This window comes from Anomaloglossus baeobatrachus, chromosome 6 (genome assembly GCF_048569485.1).
Source record: "Anomaloglossus baeobatrachus isolate aAnoBae1 chromosome 6, aAnoBae1.hap1, whole genome shotgun sequence".
NCBI classification, from domain to species: Eukaryota; Metazoa; Chordata; class Amphibia; order Anura; family Aromobatidae; genus Anomaloglossus; species Anomaloglossus baeobatrachus.
Window position 1 is genome coordinate 101,807,489 of NC_134358.1, and position 25,330 is coordinate 101,832,818.

At 47.2% G+C, this 25,330-nt stretch overlaps 1 protein-coding gene across 1 annotated transcript in view; it reads left to right on the top strand.

The window, feature by feature from the left end:
* Nucleotides 1–25,330, top strand: part of TPD52 (tumor protein D52) — a 275,297-nt gene that overhangs the window by 133,994 nt on the left and 115,973 nt on the right. The gene's annotated exons all lie outside the window — the stretch shown is intronic.

Consider the following 25,330-nt stretch of genomic DNA (forward strand, 5'->3'; position numbering starts at 1 on the left):
ACCTGCGGAATTCCTGCCCTGTATCTCCATAGTGGAAAGGCAGGACATCTGCAGATATTACCGCATGAATAATTGACATGCAGTTACGTGCGGCTGCGGGACATCCGCAGCATTTTCCACAGCTGTACATACCGCAGCATTGATACAGCACTCACCAAATCCCATGGGATAACATGGGGGGTGTCTGTACTTGCATAAACCTGCGGATCTATCTGGAAAATGCAGATAAATCCGTGGGTTTTCCGCGGCAAAATCTGCGGGTACATTGTCCCATGGGCACATAGCCTAAGTGTGCACGTGCGGTATCTCAAGGAGCGACGGGACGTTGCTCGAGTAAATGCATGGTATCACGCCCACAGGGGAGTGATACCACGGAAAACATGCAAACGCTCACAGGGTAATGTGACGCCCAGGGAACTAGACCCTTTGCTCATTTACATAGGGAACACATAAGTAATAAAACATATTTTTATACATGCACATTACACAATATTACAACACCGGGATGGGTAGGAAGGGGTTACTAGGCCACACATCACACTGCTACTGGGTTAGAACACATAAATTACATGACTGTTCCCTTTAAACAGTTTCCAGGTTACTTAACCCTTTTGTGCCAGAATCTGTTTTCACCTTCATGACCTGACTTTTTTTTTTTTTTTTTTTAAATTCTGACCAGTGTCACTTTTTATGATTTAGTATCTCTGGAACGCTTCAATGAATCCCAGTGATTCTGAGATTTTTTTTTTTTCCGTGACATTGTACTTCCTGTTAGTGGTAAATTTTCATCAACATTGTTTGTTTTAGTTTTGAAAAAAAACAAAAATTTGACATTTCAAAACTTTTCTCTTTTTGAACTTTGAATTTCTATGTCCTTAAAGTAAATAATCACCCAAAATCATTCATAATAAAATTTACAACATGTCTATTTTACATCCGCACAATTTTTAAAAAATAGATATTGTTTTTGTCTTGAAGTTAGAAGGGTTAAAAGTTTATCAGCAATTTACTTATTTTTTTCCAACAAAATTTACAGAGCCAAATTTTTTAGGGAGCACATCACATTTTAAAGTGACTTTGATAAGCCTATGTAACAAATACCCAAAAGTGACACCGTTCTAAAAACTGCACTACTCAAAGTGCTCAAAATCATATTCAAGAAGTTTATTAACCCATTAGGTGATTCCCAGAATCTAAAGCAATGTAGAAGGGGGAAATGAATATTTTTGTTTCCAACAAAAATACAGGTAGTCCTCGGGTTACGACGGTCTCGAGTTACGTCGTTTCGTGGTTACGACGCTTTATACGATGCGCTACGTGCAGCAGCGGAAGAATAGAGTCCAGTGCTGTACAAAGGAAAACGAGTCTTCTGCACGCCATAACACCCTTCATTATGGCTCCCAAACATAAGCCAGACTCATCTGATACCAGTGCGGTTAGAATAGGTGTAGGGATAGGCTAAGTGTTTGCAGTACTGTACTGTTATTATGGTACAGTACTGTATGAACGTATGGTCCAACTTACGTCGAAATTCGGTTTACGACGCCGCGTAATAACGGATCAACGTCGTAAGTCGAGGACTACCTGTATTGCTTTACTCCCATATTTTTTTCAGTTTCACAAAAGTGACAAAAGAAAATGAACCATACAATATGCTGTTCAAGTACTCCTGAGTACTGTGATTCCCCACATGTGGTGGAAAACTACTGTTTGGGAGCACAGCAGGGCTCAGAAGGGAAGGCGTGCTATTTGACTTTTGGTAATCAAATTTGGCTGTAATAAATGCTATGATGTGCCTAAACAGTGGAGTCTCCCCACAAGTGACCCCATTTAGAAAACTAGAGTAATTTATTTAGAGATATAGTGAATACTTTAAATGTACAGATGCTTCACAGAATAAAACGAACGATGAAAATAAAAAAATGAATTTTTCCCACAAAGTACCTTTTTTAGCCCCAAATTCTTCATTTTTTACAAGGGTAACAGGAGAAATTGCACAAATAATTGGTCCATTTTCTCCAAAGTATAGCAATGCCCCATATATGGTTGAAAACTATTTTGAGGCAAAGTACAAAGCTCGCCAGGGAAGGAGCAACTCAGTGGAGTTCAGATTTTGTTGGAATGGTTTTGAGTGCCATGTCACATTAGCAGAGCCCTCAGGTGCCAGAACAGCAGAGCACCCCCATAAGTCATGCCATTTTACAAACTACACTCCTCAATTAATTGATTTTAGGGATGCAGTGAGTAAAGGCCCTGTCATACACAGAGATAAATCTGTGGTTGCAGTGAAATTGTGGACAATCAGTGCCAGGTTTGCGGCTGTGTACAAATGGAACAATATGTCCATGATTTCACTGCAACCACAGATCTGCCAAAGATTTATCTCTGTCTGTGACGGGGCCTTAAGTGAAGACCACAGGTGCTTCACAGAATTTTATACCATTGTGCGGTGAAGAAAATAATTACATTTTTTTTTTTTACTACCAAAATTTTCATTTGGCCCCAAATTTTACATTGAAAAATTGGTAAAAGTGGCACCATAATTTGTTGCACAATTTCTGCTAAATACCCCACAGGTGGCAGTACAGTACTGTTTAGCCACATGGCGAGACTCAGGAGGGAAGGACCAGTATTTGACTCTTGGAGCACAGATTTTCATAGAACAGCTATCAGACTCCAAAGACAAAGCGAAGAAGAGCATACCCCCCCCCCCCCACTTCAAATGACCCCATTTTGGAAACTGCACCTGTATATAAATTCCCAGAAAAGTGTAGCGACTATTTTGACTCCATGGGTGTTACACTCTGAAGATACTGACTGAAAATTGCAAATTGCCATTCTAGCGTCTGTACAGTGTCCGGCTCATGCTTCTGGAATCACACACCCTGTAAATTAAGCGGGCTCTCCTCACTACAGTAATTCCACAAGTGGATGCCAAGTGTGTTTTTAGGCACATTGTGGGGATCAGAAGGGAAGAGTGCATTTGGGTTTGGGAGTACAGGTTTTACTGGATTTCTTTTGGTGGGAGCCAAAGCGCTTTTCCAGAGCCTTTGTGCCATCAATAATATGAAAAACCCCTATCATTCCATTGAGAGAAGACCACCCTGAGTGGGAACGTTTGTGTTTTTTTTTTTGTGGATTAAGTTGATATTTTTATTGGAAATATTTTACATAATATTTTGGACCACATTTATGTGCTCTATACTGAGCACTTGCGTTGCAATTTCCATCTGAGGCCTTGTGCGCATGCTGCGTTTTTTGTTTTTTTTTTGGGGGGGGGGGGGGGGGGGGGTTTGGTGCAGTTTTGCACAAATCTGCATGTCTCTCCTCCCAGCAAAGTCTGAGAATTCAGAAAGGCTGTGTACATAGCTTCTTTTTTACTTGTAGTTTTGGTTGCAGAAAGAATAAGCAGCATGTCAAGTCTTTGCATTTTTTTTTTTTTTTTATAGCCCTTTCAGCCACTGTCTACACCAGAAACCACATGCTTTTTTGTGAGTTTTTTTTTTGGCCACAAGGTGCAGTTTGTAGGTGTAGACAGACACCCCCCCCCCCTCGGCCCCCCCCCAAACTGATCCTTTTGCTGTAATGAGGTAGCAGACCTACTTCAGACCCTGTGGCCCCTGTTCAGTTGTGGCCTTTTCAGATGTGCACAAAACTGGTTGACCACACTTCTTATGCACCACTGAAAAGACAGACCCCACCCAATTATAGGCAGACGCAGTCTAAAATGACTTTCTCTGCCTCATTATTGGGAATCTTCTGTCAGGGTTTTTTTTTTCTTCCTGAATCACGTATTTCAGAGAATTACACGCAAACTCTGATGTAAGTGCTCAGTGTAGAGCGCAGGATAAATGTGAGCTGAGCCTTACTAAGATCTTTGGTAGAAGAAAGCATGAATAAATCAGTATCAGGCCAAGAATCGCTTTTATTTATTTTTTTACATTATTCACCATTTGGTGTATGTAATTTATCTATCTATGCCCTAGGTCTGTCCATTCTGGTGTAATAAAGCCTATAGAAAAAATGACTTCTTCACAGAGTTCATAGGCTAAAAAATATAAATCATTATTGATCATTAAAAATAAAAACATATTTAAAAAAAGGACAGGTGCCACAGAATTCCAGTGGCTTTTAATTAGTAGGCTCCTCAAACCTTACAGTAATGAATATCCAAAGACAATATGTGAATGACTCAGTAATAGGGTAATCAAATTGAAGGATATTTTTTATGTGTATGAGGGGTTTGGGCTCTAGGGTCAAATCCAGGTCCTGAACCAAATATTTAACTGAAATCCATTTGAAACCAACATCCGCGAGTTCGCTCATCCCAATTTGCAGTCAATGAATCAAGACAATATATCTCCTCAGTGGGATGTCACAAAGATTTGGCACACTGTTCAGCACAGGTAAAGATATTAGTGATCTAACAAGCAGTATAAATTGGAGGCATAAAGGAGCAGAAAATGCAGAAAATGGACGTGCAATAGTTATCACTGGACCGCTTGATGCACGTTTCGCACAATGGCTTCTTCAGAAGGGCGTGCCTGTAGGGTAAATGCTGGGTATTTTGAAAGAGAGCGCAATCAATCGGTTCTCTCCGTCTTTGTGGGTGTAGCTGAGCATTGCGCTCACATGGGATAGTGGTGTCACGAAGAGCTCGTGCCCATTATCAGGATTAGTAATGTTTTGGATGCAATGACTTTTTGCTGCGTCCAAAACACTGAGTAGTGCAGGACAAGCACAGTGGATGGGATTAACGCTGCGTATACTGACCTGTGGTGCGGGTTTCCTATATGTAGCATGTCAATTTCTCGTGCAGAGACGGCTGAGTCTACACGCAGGAGAAAGCAGCGGATGAAGTGAAAATACCCTGTGTCCAGAATGCCACATAACCCTGATCGTGGGCGTGCACGCTTAGGCTTCTAGCCACAGCCTCTGATAACATGAAGGTCCACCCCTTCCATGAACGCCAGGGACACGCCATAGAGAAGGAGGCGCAGACCGCACAGTGGCTGGAGGATGCGTTGTCATGGAGATTGTGATGTCGGACCAACACAGCCCACAACATAGACACACCACAGGACTGAGGATAGAGGGAGCCTGTGCCACCATCTGCTGGTCGTTCATAAACCAGCAGGTCTTACCTGAAGATATAACTTTCAAAGTTGATTTTAATCAATAGATCTTGGAATAATAATATGTTCCACAAGTACTCGTGTTTAAAAAAAATGTTCCTGTGCTGAGATCTTAGATATGTGTCCCTACTGTGTAATGGCTGTGTCTGACTGTACAGGGATATGGTTTGATCATACCACAGATCCTAGGCAGGAGAGGGCATAATAAAGTATACAGACATTACAGCACACTGTCGTATTTAATTCTTTTTGTGAAGTAAAACATTTCCCTGCCTGTTTTTTAAAAATTTTACCTCATAGAAAGAATAACTGAAAAAAAAAAATCACAGCTGCCTTAGGCTGCTTTCACACTTGCGTTGAACAGCATCCGTCACTATGCGTTGTGTGACGCATGTGACGGATGCATTGTAAATAGTGTCATAATAAAGGCAACGGATTCCTGTAAAATAACGCGTTGCATTATAGCCGAGAGAGAGAGAGCCCATCATCACCGCATACACCTGCACAACCGCCCCCATCATCACCGCATACATCTGCACTACCGCCATCATCACCGCATACACCTGCACTACCGCCGCTGTCATCATCACTGCAGAAACCGGCACTACCACCCCCATCATCACCGCATGAACCCCGGCACTACCGCTCCCATCACCGCACACACACACGCACTACCACACTCATCATCACCGCACACACACCGACACTACCTCACCCATCATCACCGCACACATCGGCACTACCTCACCCATCATCACCGCACACACCGGCACTACCTCAGTGATGTCCCCGCTGACAGCGTGATTCACTTCAGTTGCTGCCTGGAGCTGAGAGAGAGAGCGGCGGTGTTCTACGTTGCTCCTGTCAGCTTCATGTAGCAGAGCTGGAAGCATCGTGAGACCTCGTTTGGATTACGTCGGACCTGGAGGGGTATTTGGGCATTAATAAAGTGGTGAAAGAGGGTGGTTTTTTTATCTTTTATTCCAAATAAAGTATTTTTTCGGATGTATGTGTTTATTTACTTTCACTTACAGGTTAATCATTGGGGGTGTCTCATAGACACCTGCCATGATTAACCTAGGACTTAGTGGCAGCTATGGGCTGCTATTAACTCCTTATTACCTTGATTGCCACCGCACCAGGGCAATTCGTGGTGAGCCGGGTAGAGTCCTGGGATTGTTGCATCTAATGGATGCGGCAATTCCAGGCGGCTGCTGGCTGATATTTTTAGGCTGGGGGGCTCCCTATAACGTGGGGCTTCCCATCCTGAGAATACCAGCCTTCAGCCGTGTGGCTTTACCTTGGCTGGTATCAAAATTGGGGGGGACCGCACGCCATTTTTTTTAATTTATTGTACTGCACGATATAGACCCGCCCACCAGCGGCTGTGATTGGTTGCAGTGAGACAGATGTCACTCAACATGGGGGCATGTCTGACTGCAACCAATCATAGGCACCGGTGGGCGGGGAAAGCAGAGAATACGTGATTGAATAATGAGCGGCTGGCATTTTCAAAAGAGGATAAGCTGCCAGAGCAGTGTGACAGCTGGGCAGCGCCGCACCCTTGATCGGTGAGTATGAGAGAGGAGGTGAGAGGGATAGACCGACTGACAAAGAGAGATAGAGAGACCAGGAGTAATTTTAAATGATTTAGATCGTTCTGCTGGGCATGCTGAGCATGCTCAGTTGCAGAGGCATATCTAGGGAGGGGCTGGAGGGGCATCTGCCCTGGGCGCAACTGTCAGGGGGCACTGTCGGGCTGCCAGATGCGGCGGTGTGGAAGTCTGCCGGGGTGAGAGCTGGCTATTCTCTGAGCGTGACTGTCACGCTGACAGCCGCACTCATAGAAAGTGCAACGCGCGGCTCCCACTGCTCAATTGTCCTTGTATCTGTCAGACGCGATGATATTTGGAGCCATGATCCCTGGCGCTGACTTCCGGGTCAGAGCGACGGCTGTAATGTGATCAGGTCAGCTGATCAGACTGCTGACCCGGAAGTCAGGACCGCAGCGCGGAGGCGGCAGAGAAGTACTGATAAATGCTCCACTGTGGAGCTGAGGACACGGAGGAGGAACAGTATGGGGTGAAAGGGGAGTATTTATGAAACAGTATGGGGGAGAGAGGGTGGGGAGGGAACTATCTGTGAACACACTATGGGGGGACAGAGGGTGGGGAATGGGAACCATCTGTGGACACACTTTGGGGGGACAGGGTGGGGAGGGGGCAATATCTATATACACAGTATGAGGGGAGAGGGTGGGGGAGGTAACTATCTGTGGACAGAGTATGGTGGGAAGAGAGGAGGGGGAGGTATCTTTGGACTCAGTATGGGGAGAGGATAAGGTTTCATGCATGGGGACAGAGAGGATGAGGGGTGATGCAAGGGGACAGAGAGGATGAGGGGTGATGCATGGGGACAGAGGATGAGGGTTGATGCATGGGGACAGAGTATGAGGGGTGATGTATGGGGACAGAGAGTATGAGGGGTGATGCATGGGGACAGAGAGTGAGGGGTGATGCATGGGGACAGAGAGGCTGAGGGGTGATGCATGGGGACAGAGAGGATGAGGGGTGATGGATGCATGGTGACAGAGGATGAGGGGTGATGCATGGGGACAGAGAGGATGAGGGGTCATGCATGGGGACAGGGAGGCTGAGGGGTGATGCATGGGGACAGGGAGGCTGAGGGGTGATGCATGGGGACAGAGAGGATGAGGGGTGATGCATGGGGACAGAGAGGATGAGGGGTGATGCCTGCTGACAGAGAGGCTGAGGGGTGATGCATGGGGACAGAGAGGATGAGGGGTGATGTATGGGGACAGAGAGGCTGAGGGGTGATGCATGGGAACAGAGAGGACAGAGAGGATGTGGAGCGAAGTGGAAAGAAATTTTGAGGACACAGAATAAAGAGTGACATGGTATGAGGAGCAAGTGGGCAGGATGGGGAGTGAGGGGAAAAGTATATGGACACACAGGAGGTAGTGAGGAGACAGTAAGGGATAAGAAGAATGTGAGGGGCACAGAATAAAGACTGGGTAGTGGAGGGGGGGCAGTATGGAGAGGGGGCAGAATGGGAGGACAGTGTGAGGTCATAGCAAGGATGGGGAGTGTGATAAAGGCACAGTATAAAGACAGTGCAGTATAAGGGGATACAGTGTAAAGGACACTGTAAACAGTAGGCTCAGTATGGAAAGAGAGGGAATGTGGAGGGCATGTACCATAAGAGGGACAGTGTGGGTCATATTTTGTGCAGAGAACACTGTAAGGGGCCATTATTTATTCTGGGGCACTGCGTAGGGCAGATATTTTTAAGTAGAAGTATTATAATCATTCTGCTATTTTTAGGGACATCGGTTACGGGATGTGATGCAGAAGAGTGGAGAAGATGGAAATCTGCAGAGACGAGATGTGAATGTGAATAGTCATCATGGCGTAAGGACAAGATGAAGAATAGAAAGAAACGACTCAGAGACAACATCATCTATAAGGTACCTGAATGTAAATGTTTATTTGTGATGCTATGTCTCATCATTAGGCCTCGGGCCCACTTGTGCATTGCTTCTGATGTGAGCGCAATGGGACTCCCACTGATCAGTTGATTATGGTGCAGGTGGCCGGAAATGCTTATTTCTGGATCTGCTCCGTCCTCTAATGGTGTCCGCGGCCGGGTACTGCACATCAGCCTCATTGATTGTAATGCTGCCACTATCAGAAGACGGAGCAGATCCAGAACTGAGCACTTCCGGCCACCTGCCACCACCGGCACCTAGAGTAGGGAATTAGCGGTGTTGCCAGGTGCCGGACCCCGACCAGTCAGACATTGGTGACCTATCCTAAGGAAAAGTCATTAATGTTAACGTAGTGGACAATCTCTTTAATAAAGTCTTGTGCCATCTGGCAAGTTAAGGGTTACTATGTTTTTATGTATGTTGTTAGGAGCATTAGAGGGGTTGTGCAAATATGTGATGAGTCTGCAGTCACTCTGTGTCACTCTGTGACTGCAGCCTTCTGAATTCTCAGTGTGCACACTGCCCGCTGTCAGGATTCTCTGGTGAAGGCGGTGAGAGTGGGAGGTTATGAAGCTGCACGTATGCGATTTACATAGATGTGGTCACGTGCTGAACAGACATGCACGATGAAAATGAATTGACTGAAGCTGGACACATCAAACCAGGATGTGGCCAGAAGTGTACAACTCTCATACTTGTGCTCACATAATCGTCCATTCTCCACTGGCACCGAAGAATCCTAAAAGTGTGCAGAACATGTGCTGTAAGAATTCAGAAGCCTGAAGTCACTGCAGATTTTCATCTCAAATCTGGACAACCCCTTTAATTACAAAATTAAGCAGTGTAGTACCCCTCCGTTCTAACAGTGTGTAATATACCGACTGTCACAATTCAGCCCTACTCGCTGGTTCCAGCAGTCATCATTTGGCTGCTCCACTCATATGTGATTTTCATAGTTGCATGTGACAACTGGCTTTTCTTCCTACATTTCTCATTGAACATTGAATTAAGAGTAGGTCGTCATCACGTGACTGTAAGTGATAAATCACATATGAGTGATTGGTCACACGACGACCACCCAAACTGGTTGGTGGTGGAGGGGGGCGCCAAACTGAATTCTTTCCCCGGGTGCTGGAAAGCCTAGATACACCTCTGCTCAGTAGAACATGAGGGAATCCCTCAGTGGATTCCGACTCTTAGCGAGTAGCGGCGGAATTCGCCACAATATACAATCATTAGACATCTCGGCGGATTCCAACGGAATCCGTGAAGGTGCGTTATTTTAACAACCCAAAAAGCGCTACATGTAGCGTTCCCTCCGCCCGACGCTGCATCAAAATAGCGGATGCAACGCAGACACTTGCGTTACAGTACGTCGTCAATACAAGTCTTTGGAGAATAGCGCAGTGCGTTAACGGATTGCGCTATTCTCCATAGCGGTGGTCTGCGCAAGTGTGAAAGCAGCGTTAAAAAAAAAATCTACGGACACGGCAAAAAAAGAGCTTTATATTTCTGGACTGTCCGGGAATTTCTGGTTGGCAGCCTCCAATGAAGAGCGCAGCTATAATATACGATGCTGTGCCTCTGCTGCCCTCTGCCGGTGACTCCTGCATGCAGCGCACAGCTCCGTACAGCAGAGGTCGCTGTTGCGCCGCCACCGTGCTGTCTGCGCTCTATGGTTGTTGGAGGTCACTGGTTGTACGTCCCAAGCTTCCAACATGGCGGCGCCCTGCTGCGGACACGCCGGGAGGTGGCTGAGCTCTTTTCGGGCGCCTATTAGGAATGCAGTGCGTTCATTCAGCACAGCGACATCCGGGGAATCAGAGTCCGGATCGGCGGGGATGATGAGCACAAGCCGCCGTGTCACGTATCGCTGCGGCAGCCGGAGGAAGGGTGAGAGGAGCGGACCGGTCCTGCCATACTACACACCTGCTGGAGTGTGCCCTAACAACCAATCAGATCTCAGCTCTCATGTTTAAACTCCAATTTTAGAATGAAAGCTGCAGCCTGATTGGCTCGTTTCATTTTAGGCTGTGACTTACATGGCGGCTTTGGCTGTGCCCGTAGCTCCTAGTATCTGATGCTTCAGCACAATAACAGTGGCGGCATTGTGACCTGACCTGCAAGTTGTGAGAAACCCAAACCTGCCGGTGTCCGGTGACCGTCGCCTGTGGTCGCGGTAACTTGCAGGTCAGATTCACTTTCATTAGGATGTGATGCAGCATCAGTCGCTGTGATCTGCCCTCTCCGGGCTATACGGTATTTATACGTCTATGGCGGCACGGTCCATACACACGGGGCACTGATGTGCTCTCTGTCGTGTATTCTCGGCAGCTGATCACTGACTATAACATAAACCCGGCATCTGCAGTTATTATACGTAATGTACATTAGTTTCTATGTGTAAATATACGTGGGAGACATTGAAACTTGTTTCCAACATAGGAGATATACGGGCCAGGCACAGGCATGGTAGTGCCCGCTCATCACTAGTACCGAGCACCTGAGCATGGTAGTGCCCGCTCATCACTAGTTACTAGTACCGAGCACCTGAGCATGGTAGTGCCCGCTCATCACTAGTACCGAGCACCCGAGCATGGTAGTGCCCGCTCATCACTAGTTACTAGTACCGAGCACCCGAGCATGGTAGTGCCCGCTCATCACTAGTTACTAGTACCGAGCACCCGAGCATGGTAGTGCCTGCTCATCACTAGTTACTAGTACCGAGCACCCGAGCATGTAGTGCCCGCTCATCACTAGTTACTAGTACCGAGCACCTGAGCATGGTAGTGCCCGCTCATCACTAGTTATGAGTACCGAGCACCCGAGCATGGTAGTGCCCGCTCATCACTAGTTACTAGTACCGAGCACCCGAGCATGGTAGTGCCCGCTCATCACTAGTTATGAGTACAGAGCACCCGAGCATGGTAGTGCCCGCTCATCACTAGTTACTAGTACCGAGCACCCGAGCATGGTAGTGCCCGCTCATCACTAGTTATGAGTACAGAGCACCCGAGCATGGTAGTGCCCGCTCATCACTAGTTACCAGTACTGAGCACCTGAGCATGGTAGTGCTCGCTCATCACTAGTTATGAGTATTGAACACCTGAGCATGGTAGTGCTCACTCATCACTAGTTATGAGTACAGAGCACCCGAGCATGGTAGTGCCCGCTCATCACTAGTTACTAGTACCGAGCATGGTAGTGCCCGCTCATCACTAGTTACCAGTACTGAGCACCCGAGCATGGTAGTGCCCGCTCATCACTGGTTACCAGTACCGAGCACCCGAGCATGGCAGTGCCCGCTCATCACTAGTTATGAGTACAGAGCACCTGAGCATGGTAGTGCTCGCTCATCACTAGTTACGAGTACCGAGCACCCGAGCATGGTAGTGCTCGCTCATCACTAGTTACTAGTACCGAGCACCCGAGCATGGTAGTGCCCGCTCATCACTAGTTACCAGTACCGAGCACCCGAGCATGGTAGTGCCCGCTCATCACTAGTTACCAGTACCGAGCACCCGAGCATGGTAGTGCCCGCTCATCACTAGTTACCAGTACAAAGCATGGTAGTGCCCGCTCATCACTAGTTATGAGTACAGAGCACCCGAGCATGGTAGTGCCCGCTCATCACTAGTTATGAGTACAGAGCACTTGAGCATGGTAGTGCCCGCTCATCACTAGCTAAGAGTATAAAAAGTCATTACTTTGCTGCAGTGATTATATGACCACATGCATCTACATAACCGACCACCACAGCAGGACGTACATACAGGTGTGTGGATTTAACAAACAATTTACCGTATATATTTCTCTGCTGTACTAAAATTAAATCTGGGAAAAGCCCTTTAATCCCAAACCTGGCAACTCTCCTTGAAAAAAGGGGATCCCTCCAGGCCTGAAGCAGTGCTAGCTTTAAAGGGGTATTCCCAAGTCACTACATGGTCTTATACTGTACACATTGATTTGTGCCAGTAAAACCCATTTTGAAATCTGCCCCATTTTGCACTTATCTCCTGTGGTCGACCCTCCAGGCTCTATTAGCCCCTCACTGCCATTGATTTGCTGTAGTATCAAGGGCTCTGGTCGATCCTGCTGAATTTAGTCTCCGCTGTCTCCTTGCCAGCATAACTCTGGCTTTGTGTCGGTCTGGAGCGGAGTGTCTACAGGAAGGGTCCAAGCATCCTTCATTCCAGAGCAAAGCTCATATTAGGAAGCAGCACTGCTGCTATTTAAAGGGAATCTGCAGCCAGATTTTTGCTGCCCCTGCTGAGAGCAGCTTGATGTAGAGGCAGAGACCCTGATTCCAGTGATGTCACTTACTGGGCTGCATTCTTCAGTTTTAATAAGGGTACACTCACACGAGCGTGAAAATTGGACGAGTGCAATACGAGAAAATCTCTCATTACACTCTGACCAATGTTAGTCAATGAGGGCGAGCAGATGGTCAGCTTTTCTCGTATACAGATTCTGGATGCGAGAAAAGCCGCAACATGCGATTTTCTGCAAGAGCCGTATCTCTCGCACCCGTTCAAGTGAAGGGGTGCGAGAGATACATCGGACTGCGCTCAGATGTTATCCCAGTGCAATGCGATATACGTACAGGCTGACAATGGAGAATATGGGAGGATTAACCCCCCCTCTCCTCTGCAGCGCCCGCCCTCAGCTTCACAGCTGTGACCTGATTGCAAGATCGGGTCACAGTCGCATGACACTCGGCTCACGCTCGCAGCAGAGTTTGAGCCGGGGGTCATTAGCATATCGCATCCGATGCTGTCACATCACATGCCATACGCTCGTCTGAGTCCAGCCTAAAAACCGTTTTATTTGCTGTTGATCTACTAGTTCTATGAGCTCTGTATAACCACACCCATACCAGTTTTCTGCCTATGCATTGTGTACACAGAAAGCTGCCAATCTGTGGTGGGGGTGGGGTTATATAGAGTTGATGAATGTGGAGGACAACATGGCAGCAGGTTTAGTAATCTTCTAGTGATAATCTGCTGATAAAACTGTGATTTAATCAAAATTGCAGTAAACAGCTCAGTATTGTAATTGGTCACTGTCTCTGTATTAAGCTCTCAGATTAGGTAGCAATAACCTGGCATCACATTTCACTATCCCTCTATCTATCTATCTATCTATCTATCTATCTATCTATCTATCTATCTATCTATCTATCTATCTATCTATCCTCTATCTATCTATCCCTCTATCTATCTATCCCTCTATCCTATCTATCCCTCTATCTATCTATCCCTCTATCTATCTATCCTCTATCTATCTATCCCTCTATCTATCTATCCCTCTATCTATCTATCCCTCTATCTATCTATCCCTCTATCTATCTATCCCTCTATCTATCTATCCTCTATCTATCTATCCCTCTACTATCTATCTATCCCTCTATCTATCTATCCCTCTATCTATCTATCCCTCTATCTATCTATCCCTCTATCTATCTATCTATCCTCTATCTATCTATCTATCTATCCCTCTATCTATCTATCTATCCCTCTATCTATCTATCTATCTATCTATCTATCTATCCCTCTATCTATCTATCCCTCTATCTATCTATCTATCCCTCTATCTATCCCTCTATCTATCTATCCCTCTATCTATCTATCCCTCTATCTATCTATCCCTCTATCTATTCCTCTATCTATCTATCCCTCTATCTATCTATCCCTCTATCTATCTATCCCTCTATCTATCTATCCCTCTATCTATCTATCCCTCTATCTATATCTATCCCATCTATCTATCTATCTATCTATCCCTCTATCTATCTATCCCTCTATCTATCCCTCTATCTATCTATCCTCTATCTATCTATCCCTCTATCTATCTATCCCTCTATCTATCTATCCTCTATCTATCTATCCCTCTATCTATCTATCCCTCTATCTATCTATCCCTCTATCTATCTATCCCTCTATCTATCTATCCCTCTATCTATCTATCCCTCTATCTATCTATCCCTCTATCTATCTATCCCTCTATCTATCTATCCTCTATCTATCTATCCTCTCTATCTATCCCTCTATCTATCTATCCCTCTATCTATCTATCCTCTATCTATCTATCCCTCTATCTATCTATCTATCCCTCTATCTATCCCTCTATCTATCTATCCCTCTATCTATCTATCCCTCTATCTATCTATCCTCTATCTATCTATCCTCTCTATCTATCTATCCCTCTATCTATCTATCCCTCTATCTATCTATCCCCTCTATCTATCTATCCCTCTATCTATCTATCCCTCTATCTATCTATCCCCTCTATCTATCTATCCCTCTATCTATCTATCCCTCTATCTATCTATCCTCTATCTATCTATCTCCCTCTATCTATCTATCCCTCTATCTATCTATCCCTCTATCTATCTATCCCTCTATCTATCTATCCCTCTATCTATCTATCCCTCTATCTATCTATCCTCCTATCTATCTATCCCTCTATCTATCTATCCCTCTATCTATCTATCCCTCTATCTATCTATCCCTCTATCTATCTATCCCTCTATCTATCTATCCCTCTATCTATCTATCCCTCTTATCTATCTATCCCTCTATCTATCTATCCCTATCTATCTATCCCTCTATCTATCTATCCCTCTATCTATCTATCCCTCTATCTATCTATCCCTCTATCTATCTATCCCTCTATCTATCTATCCCTCTATCTATCTATCCCTCTATCTATCTATCCCTCTATCTATCTATCCCTCTATCTATCTATCCCTCTATCTATCTATCCCTCTATCTATCTATCCCTCTATCTATCTATCCCTCTATCTATCTATCCCTCTATCTATCTATCCCTCTATCTATCTATCCCTCTATCTATCTATCTATCCCTCTATCTATCTATCTATCCCTCTATCTATCTATCTATCCCTCTATCTATCTATCTATCCCTCTATCTATCTATCTATCCCTCTATCTATCTATCCCTCTATCTATCTATCCCTCTATCTATCTATCCCTCTATCTATCTATCCCTCTATCTATCTATCCCTCTATCTATCTATCCCTCTATCTATCTATCCCTCTCTATCTATCTATCCCTCTATCTATCTATCCCTCTATCTATCTATCTATCCCTCTATCTATCTATCCCTCTATCTATCTATCCCTCTATCTATCTATCCCTCTATCTATCTATCCCTCTATCTATCTATCCCTCTATCTATCTATCCCTCTATCTATCTATCCCTCTATCTATCTATCCCTCTATCTATCTATCCCTCTATCTATCTATCCCTCTATCTATCTATCCCTCTATCTATCTATCCCTCTATCTATCTATCCCTCTATCTATCTATCCCTCTATCTATCTATCCCTCTATCTATCTATCCCTCTATCTATCTATCCCTCTATCTATCTATCCCTCATCCTACTCTGAAATCTGTCATTTGTTTCCACTGAAATGTTACCCTAAGTGTCTGATCTCGGGGAAGCTGTAGAGATGAGATGCAGCCATCCTGAGTGGCCACATGGGGGAGCCGGCCACTCCTAGATCACTGCACTGTTCAGTAATGCTGTAATCATACTCAGTAGCGCTTATTTTTGGGTGGAGAGGGGAGGTGGCCGGTACCTCCAAATAAGCATTGTTCAAGCAACAAGAACAAAAGTAATAATAATATAATAATTTATTCATTTATATAGCGCTATTAATTCCACGGTGCTTTACATACATTGGCAACACTGTCCCCATTGGGGCTCACAATCTAGAGTCCCTATCTGTATGTCTTTGGAGTGTGGGAGGAAACCCACGAAACACAGGGAGAACATACAAACTCCTTGCAGATGGTGTCCTTGTTGGGATGTGAACCCAGGACCCCAGCGCTGCAAGACTGCAGTGCTAACCACTGAGCCACCGTGTAATAGATTGTAGCGTAAGTTGCAGGGGATGTCATGTTGATTTTTAGGCCTATGCTGCTTTACCTGATCTGTGTGAGCAAGCGATCTATTTCTCTGCTGGAAAAGCTACTGGAATCCGTACACTAGAAATGAAAGCCCCACTGCGGATCTATGTGTGTGTGATATTTAAATCATTGGTATATCAGATGTACCGATGGGCCCCTTTTTTCGCATTTTTGTGCCTCTAGTTCCAGGCTCCTCTAAGCCTCTGTTCACACGTCTGTATATCTTTTCTATTTTTTCTAAACAGGACTAAGTGGAATTAGCATCCCATGTGGGAGTGCCCCATGCAGTAGCGAGAGGTCCCATTGATTTATATGGGGGTCCCTTCACACCACCATATGTAGAATGATCTGTCCGCAAGACTGTTTTTGTTTTTGAATTTTTTTTTCATCTCCCTCTTCAAAAAATTGACACCAATCCATGAATCCCTCCGTTTCCAATTAAAACAGTCGGCATTGCTGTCCTGTGCATTAGTCTCTGTAAGGCTATGTTCACACGTTGCGTTTTTTGCAGTGATTTTTGCTGCATTTTTTGTGCAAATCAAAAGTAGCTTCTTGCATATACCAGTGAAAGCTTAGATTCTGAAGTCTGAAGTGAGGACGTTTGTGTTTCTTTAATCTGCAGGATGTCAATTCAGCATTTTTGCTGATTTTTTTTTTCACCATAGAAAGCAATGAGGAAGATCAATAACACAGCCATGCGTTTATAAGGCGTTTTTGGTGAATAAAACTACCTTTACAAAACATGTACTGTAGACAAATGACATATACCGGGTTTCCAAAAATAAGCCCTTCCCCAAAATAAGCCCTAGCAGTAGTTTTCACTATTTTCGGTGTAAGGCTGGAAATATAAGCCTTAACTGGAAAATACGCCCTAGCCCATAATGAAGAGACCAAGCAGCTAAAAAAGTTGAAGAATACTGCAGGACACTTCATTATAGAAAGCAGACACCCCCAAAAGAGAGAAGACCCCACGATCATACCGGACGACAACTGAGGATCCGCAGTGCCCCCCACGTCGGACCGCGCGCCCCCCCCCCCACGTCGGACCGCGCGCCCCCCCCCCACGTCGGACCGCGCGCCCCCCCCCCACGTCGGACCGCGCGCCCCCCCCCCACGTCGGACCGCGCGCCCCCCCCCCCACGTCGGACCGCGCGCCCCCCCCCCCACGTCGGACCGCGCGCCCCCCCCCCACGTCGGACCGCGCGCCACCCCCCCCCACGTCGGACCGCGCGCACCCCCCCCCCACGTCGGACCGCGCGCCCCCCCCCCCACGTCGGACCGCGCGCCCCCCCCCCACGTCGGACCGCGCGCCCCCCCCCCCCACGTCGGACCGCGCGCCCCCCCCCCCACGTCGGGACGCGCGCCCCCCCCCCCACGTCGGACCGCGCGCCCCCCCCCCCACGTCGGACCGCGCGCCCCCCCCCCCCCCACGTCGGACCGCGCGCCCCCCCCCCCCACGTCGGACCGCGCGCCCCCCCCCCCCACGTCGGACCGCGCGCCCCCCCCCCCCACGTCGGACCGCGCGCCCCCCCCCCCCCACGTCGGACCGCGCGCCCCCCCCCCCACGTCGGGACCGCGCGCCCCCCCCCCCCCCACGTCGGACCGCGCGCCCCCCCCCCCCACGTCGGACCGCGCGCCCCCCCCCCCCCACGTCGGACCGCGCGCCCCCCCCCCCCACGTCGGACCGCGCGCGCCCCCCCCCCCCACGTCGGACCGCGCGCGCCCCCCCCCCCCACGTCGGACCCGCGCGCGCCCCCCCCCCCCACGTCGGACCGCGCGCGCCCCCCCCCCCCACGTCGGACCGCGCGCAGCCCCCCCCCCCCCCACGTCGGACCGCGCGCGCCCCCCCCCCCCCACCTCGGACCGCGCGCGCCCCCCCCCCCCAACCTCGGACCGCGCGCGCCCCCCCCCCCCCCCCCACCTCGGACCGCGCGCGCCCCCCCCCCCCCCACCTCGGACCGCGCGCGCCCCCCCCCCACCTCGGACCGCGCGCGCCCCCCCCCCCCACCTCGGACCTCGCGCGCACCCACCCCCCCCACCTCGGACCGCGCGCGCCCCCACCCCCCCCCACCTCGGACCGCGCGCGGCCCCACCCCCCCACACCTCGGACCGCGCGCGCCCCACCCCCCACCTCGGACCGCGCGCGCCCCACCCGCCACCTCGGACCGCGCGCGCCCCCACCCCCCACCTCGGACCGCGCGCGCCCACCCCCCACCTCGGACCCGCGCGCGCGCCCCCCCCCCCCCATCACACACACACTCACCACATCCGACGATACTGATTGCGTCTTGCCGGCGAAGGAAGCTGGGACACAGTGCAGTGGAGCACATGGACCTGCGGTGGAACGTATAAAGGACCCTGCGGTGGAATGCATGAATGTGTACCACCTCAAGTCCTTGCACTCCACCTCACTGTGTCCCATCTTCCCCTGCCAGCCGGAAGCGATCGTTATCGCCAGTTGTGGTGAGTGATTGTAAGCGATCTGATTTTGTGTGTGTGTGTGTGTGTGTGTGTCGGCCAGAAGCAGAGGAGGACAGTGTGCAGCATACTGCTAGGAGGTTCCACCAAAGATCGCAGGAGGACCTGGGAGCGACGCAGACACCTGGGGTCTAACTATGATTCTCCTAAGAAGGGAGATCTGCTTTTTGGGGGGGATAAACTTACCCCCCAACCGTGTTTCCCCAAGAATAAGACCTATACCAAAAATAAGCTCTAGTGCTTTTTTTGGGGCAAAAAAAATGACCGTGTCTTATTTATGGAAAAACTTTGTATATGGTGAACGAAAGACCGCAGCAAAACTCGCTTTGTAAACAGCTTTTCCTGCCAGGAGATCCGGGTTATGCCTTGCAGTGAAATCCAGAATCCACACATGTATTCTTTCCTGACGCAGGAGACCCTCACAATGCGTTATATGGCCGCGCTGTGCGTTTTAATGGCCCTCCCTTTATTCTGCCTCCTAGCTTTGACATACCATCTCCATTATTTCAGGGGGTGGTAGAATTTGTTGTCCTGTCTTTGTTTTCTGGACTCTTATGAGTGGAGATCACCATTCATGGTGCTAACCCTCCATGCAGGCTACACCGGGGTCTACACTGCTAATGAGGCTTAAAAACCGGGCGCATGAGAACGGGTGGTCACAGGACCCCGCCGGCTTGTACGCCCTCCGCTTCAGTCTCCATGGTGATGAGGTTTTCCGTGGTCCCACGATTACTCCATCGTTCTGAAGATGATGTGATGAGGAGACATTGAACAAGCAGCACTTCTTCCTCGCAGATGTTCTCACCTGACAAGTGTCAAGAGGGGCATGATATTGATGATTTCCTCCTCAATTTTATCACCTTTTAGCTGCATTTATAGGTCAGGAGTGATTACGAAAGCTAAAACTTTTTCTGAAGAAAGTAAGTACATCCATCTTCGTATATATAAAAATGTATTGATTTTACTGTAAGGATATGCTCCTATAAGAGCCAGGCATAGACTTCTAGCACAGCTAGTGTCAAGTCCTCTCCCACATCTGATAGGGAATGGAAGGGTGCGGGTCTTTGCAGAGCATCACATCTCCTTTATTCTGGTTCTCCTTGGGGGTCTCTAAATAATTTCCATAATTTGTAAAATAGTGATGGGCAAACTTGGACTGTAAAATTCAGGGTCCGTACCCCAAACGCTGAGTTCTCAGGGCACTCCGTGTAACTATTCATATTTGGTCACCTGGATAATTAAAGGAAAAATAAACAAAATAGGGAATAAAGCACGCAGGAGTGTTATACTTACCCAGCCTCCCGCGCAGCTGTATACTATAATCACAGAAAAAATACTCCTAACATTTTTTTCGTTAAACTTTTATTAAATATCAATATATTGAAACATGAAGTGAGGGGGGGGGTGTTCAGAAAAATATAAAATACCCTAAGGGTCTAAAGTACAATATAGAATACAGTCTAGTGGCCCAGCCAGCGGTATATCCCAGCAAATGGTGGAAAGGCTTATATCGCTCCACCAGTCAACTTTACAAATGATGATACATCAATTTTTTAACATTCATTGCAGAAACATTTTTAATATACAATTATTATCATCCAGATCCAATAATTAACCATGCATTGAAAAAGAGACTTACATAAAATGTAAATTTTTAGATAGATTTGGCATATATCTCTCAAATACAGATACTTGAACTATCTGTATTATTGGTAGGACAGTGTAAGAAGATATAATTATAGAGTACTGTAGTAGGATAAAACAAACATACAGTATTCTTTTTATGTCAAAAAAAGCATAAACAAGTTAGCCCCAAGAAATATTACCCAACGCGTTTCGCCTCCTTGGGTGGAGGTTCATCAGGGGTATAAATATTACATATGTTCCATAGTGTATCACACGTTGTAATATATCAGTTTAGATTCTCATTCTTCAAATAAAGATATTTTTACAATGTAATAGAATTCATCAGTGGGACCTCTTTTCCATTCATAAATACAGCCTCACTCTGATGAAATATTTCACAACAGAGGGCTCTCAGCCCATAACAGGTCAGTGAACCTTCAATGGTTAATCAGTTGTTTTTATAAATCCATTCAGGAAAAATATTCTGCATGTTTCATCAGAAGTAAGTCTGCTTCTTATATTGATAAGAAGAGACAAAAGGGGGATGGAGGGTTTAAATAACCACAGAAGTCCCCTTCAGCTGATTGTAAGGATGTAAGGCTGTGGATAAAAGTCCTCCTCTCCTGTCAGAAATCAGGCATGGTCTGGTAAGCTGTATACTACTTCCGGGTCACTCATTACTCGGTGGGGTACCGTGGGAACCTTCATCTGTGACCGCAGATAAACTGCGTGACGTCACAGCTGCGGCTCAGTCAGTTTCTGCCTGAAGTCACAGCGTGCGGTCATGTTCTGTACCTGCGCCCTGTGACTTCAGTATGTAGTAGAGCCAGGATCATTGTGGGACCTCGTGTGGATTACCTCGGAACTGCGTTTTTGGGGTTAATAAGTTTGAGAAAGAAGGTGTTTTTTTATTTCATTTCAAATAAAGCGTCCCTCTTATTTTCATTCACAGCCAAGCACACGGCTGGGGGCTGCAGCCTGTAGCCATATGCTTTATCTGTGCTGGGTATCAAATATGGGGGATTGTATGCCATTTTTTATTTATCTATTTTTACACCACTATAGGGACACAGACAGCGTGTGTGATTCCAACCAATCACAGATTCTGTCACACTGGGTAGGGGTGCGGTGTGACTGCAACCAATCACAGATGCCGGGACTGTCAGTGGGTGGGGGAAGCAGTGAATATGTATGAGGCTAATGAGCGGGCCTGGAATTAGTGTTAGTCACGTGGAAGACTCGAAGTATAACGCCCCGGCTCTAATCCCCTTAGCCCTTTCTACCACCATTGTAAAGCACAATATTCAGGTCCCCATAGACTCATATTGGGATCGGAGACCGGGCAGATGTTCGGGATGAAGTCCAGTCTAGAACCAGGTTTTTTTTTTTCCAATCTGGTTGGACCTGCTGAACCCGATTATCTGCGAGTTCACCCATCTCTATTTGTAAACACTAATGATCGCTCCTGATCTGGAATATGTGATCTATGAAGCTGTTAGAAGAGATGGCTTTGCCTCTGCAGCATCGGTGGAGAACAGGGAAACGGATGCTGGCCAGACCCACGTCCCCTGCCAGTTTCAGATGGGCGCTTTTATACCCTCCTTCCCTAAAATAACGTCCACCTCTGATAGACAGCAGAGGTGGCCATGAGCCTAGGAGCGAGCAATACACTATAGAATGGAGAGGATTTTTTAATAAGAGATTACAAAACTTATTTTTTGCAAACAATAGGAAGTAAAGACACCCCCGTTTAAAGTGACAAGGTCAGGTGCAATATGCACCCAGAACCACGAGCAGGTCAGGGTGCATATTTCTAATCCCTGCCTAACCGTCCCTGTATCTAGTAGCATACATAAAGGGGTCTTAATAAAAAAGTATTTGTAAATATCCTTTATGATATGCTAATGAGGCGAGGGACTAGTTGCAAGGGCGTTACTTCCTCCCTCTTAGTATGTTTGTATGCCCACAGGGTCGTGCTAACATACTATTCAATGCAGCGTCATCAGCGGTGATGTGCGTACCTGTGTCTGCTGTCTCCGCTGTTCAGAAGTCCCAGCACTTCCGGTCATGCGCAGTATGAAGCCGGGTGTACGTGTCTGTCCAGGCTTCAGAGACGTCGAGTGCACATGATTGGAAGTGCTGGGACTTCTGATCAGTGGTGACAGCTGACTCCTGTATGCACATCACTGCTGACGCTGCTGCATTGAATAGCATGGTACCACGCCCCTGTGGGTGTGTCCATGCTTAGAGGGCGGAATGAGCGCTGGAACTGACGCTCTTGCAACTAGTCCCTGCGCTCATTAGCATCTGATACGTTATAATATATCCTCATAAAGCAAATAGATGAGGCAATGAATCAGGGAGAAGTCATTATTATTGGGGACTTTGACTACCCTTAAATAAACTGGGGAGCACAAACCTGAAGGGTCCAGCAAAGGAAACAGGTTATTGACAACTATGAAGGACACTTGCCTTTCACAAGTGTCTCAGGACCGAACTCGAAGCTGGGACACTGCTGGACCCAATAGTAACCAATAGGCTGGACCGTGTATCAAATATATGGGTTAGGGGTTATTTGGGTAACCCACAAAATACATTAAAACTTATTTAACCCCTTCACGACCAATGATGTACTAGTACGTCATTGGTTGTGTCCCTGTGGTTACCACGGGCTCGGATGGCAAGCCCACAGTAATCCCCGCACATGTCTGCTAATCTGATTGGAGATCCACCCTCGCCTGGTAACCCCCCGGATTGCTCTGTCAAACTCTGACAGCGCGATTTAATTGTCCACACTGGGGATTGCGCAGTTCCCCACTGACATCGGCGGCTCTGTGATGTGATCACGGGGCGCTGATGTGTTACCATGACAGCACGTGGGTCAGATGTTGATCCCTGACGCTGTCATGAGTCACTTCCTGTGAGAGCCAGCAAAGCGCCGGCTCTCACAGGAACACTGCATTTCTGCTGATCAGAGTGATGCTGCAGCACTGATCTGATCAGGAAAAGTGATTGCAGTGTACAACAAAAAGTCCCCTAGGGATAACAATTACAGTCAAAACAGCGTATCTACACAAAAATAGTATAATTACAAAACGTCAGCTCAAGACCCCAAAAATGAGCAGTCACTGAGCCCCCAGATCCCGAAAAATGAGAACGCTACAGGTCTCGGAAAATGGTGACAAAAGCGCAATTTTTTTTTTGACAAACTTCTGAATTTTTTTTCACCACTTATTTAAAAGTAAACCTATACATGTTTGGTATATACAAACTCGTACTGACCTGAGGGATCATACGGACGCGTCAGTTTTACCATATACTAAACATGCTAAATTAAAAAAAAAACAAAAAACATTTTGGAATTTCACTTTTTTTTTTTTTTTTTTCCACAATTTCTCCATATTTGGATTCTTTTTTTCCTGTTTTCCAGTACACTATATGGTAATATTAATGGTGCCATTCAAAAGTACAACTCCTCCCACAAAAATAAGCCCTCATATGGCAATATTGACAGAAAAATAAAGATTATGGCTCTTGGAAGAAAGGAAGGGAAAAAATGAAAATGAAAAACGGAAAATCGTCCAGCCGTGACAGGGTGTATGGGAACCTGCCATCAGTTTTTTCATGTCTGAACAGAATAACATTTTCAGCAGCTCCTGTGCTTCATTCCATAAAGGTGTATATTATCCTCTGACTCCCCCTGTATAACCCCCAAAACCTTTTTAAATTCTCCTGCACTCTGTGTAAATATGGACTGTCCGGTCTGATGGGGTTCTTGCTGCGGTGTCCGTCCCTAATCTTCGTTGCTGATCTCCATTGCTTTGACTGATGTGGATGTCTCCTCCTGCGTCCTCCACATAGCTGGGCGAAATCTTTAAGGCTAGTTTCACACTTGCGTTGAACGGCATCCGTTGCATTGCGTTGTGTGACGGATGTAATGGATGTGTTGCATTTAGTGGTACAACGGATGCAACGGATCGTCCGGATCGTACAAAACAACGGAATCTTTATTTATTTTTTTTCTTCTTTCGTTTTACCGGCGGCATACTATTGTGAATGATCAGCTGATCGCTCACAGCAGCCGGTCGCCGGGTGATCAGCTGATCGTTCGGGCCGCCGAGAATGTGTGAGGGAAGCGGAGTGCGGGGTTTGTGGAGTTGAGCGGGACCATGGCACTGAGGACGTCAGTGCAGCGAGGAATGCAAGGCTGGGGACAGGTGAGTGTGTGTGTGTGTGTGTGCGTGCAAGTGTACACGTGAAGTGCGGGAGGGGGCGGAGCCGAGCGGGAAAGTGTCGGGCTCCCTACACCCGTAGCCAGGGTAAATATCGGGTAACTAGGGAAAGCGCATTGCTTACTAACCCGATGTTTACCCTGGTTACGAGTGCAGGGAGCCAGAGAGAGCATGCGCAGCGAAATCCTACGGATTGCGCTGCTCAAAAAACGTTACATGCAGCGTTCCCTCCGCCCGACGCAGCGTCAAAATAACAACGCTGCGTCGTGCAGCGGATGCAACGCAAGACCATCCGTTGCTATCCGTAGTTAATAGAAGTCTATGAGGAATATAACGGTTTCCTGCAACGGTTACCGTAATTCCTCAAGGCTGCGGATAGCAACGGAAGCCGTCCAACGCAAGTGTGAAAGTAAA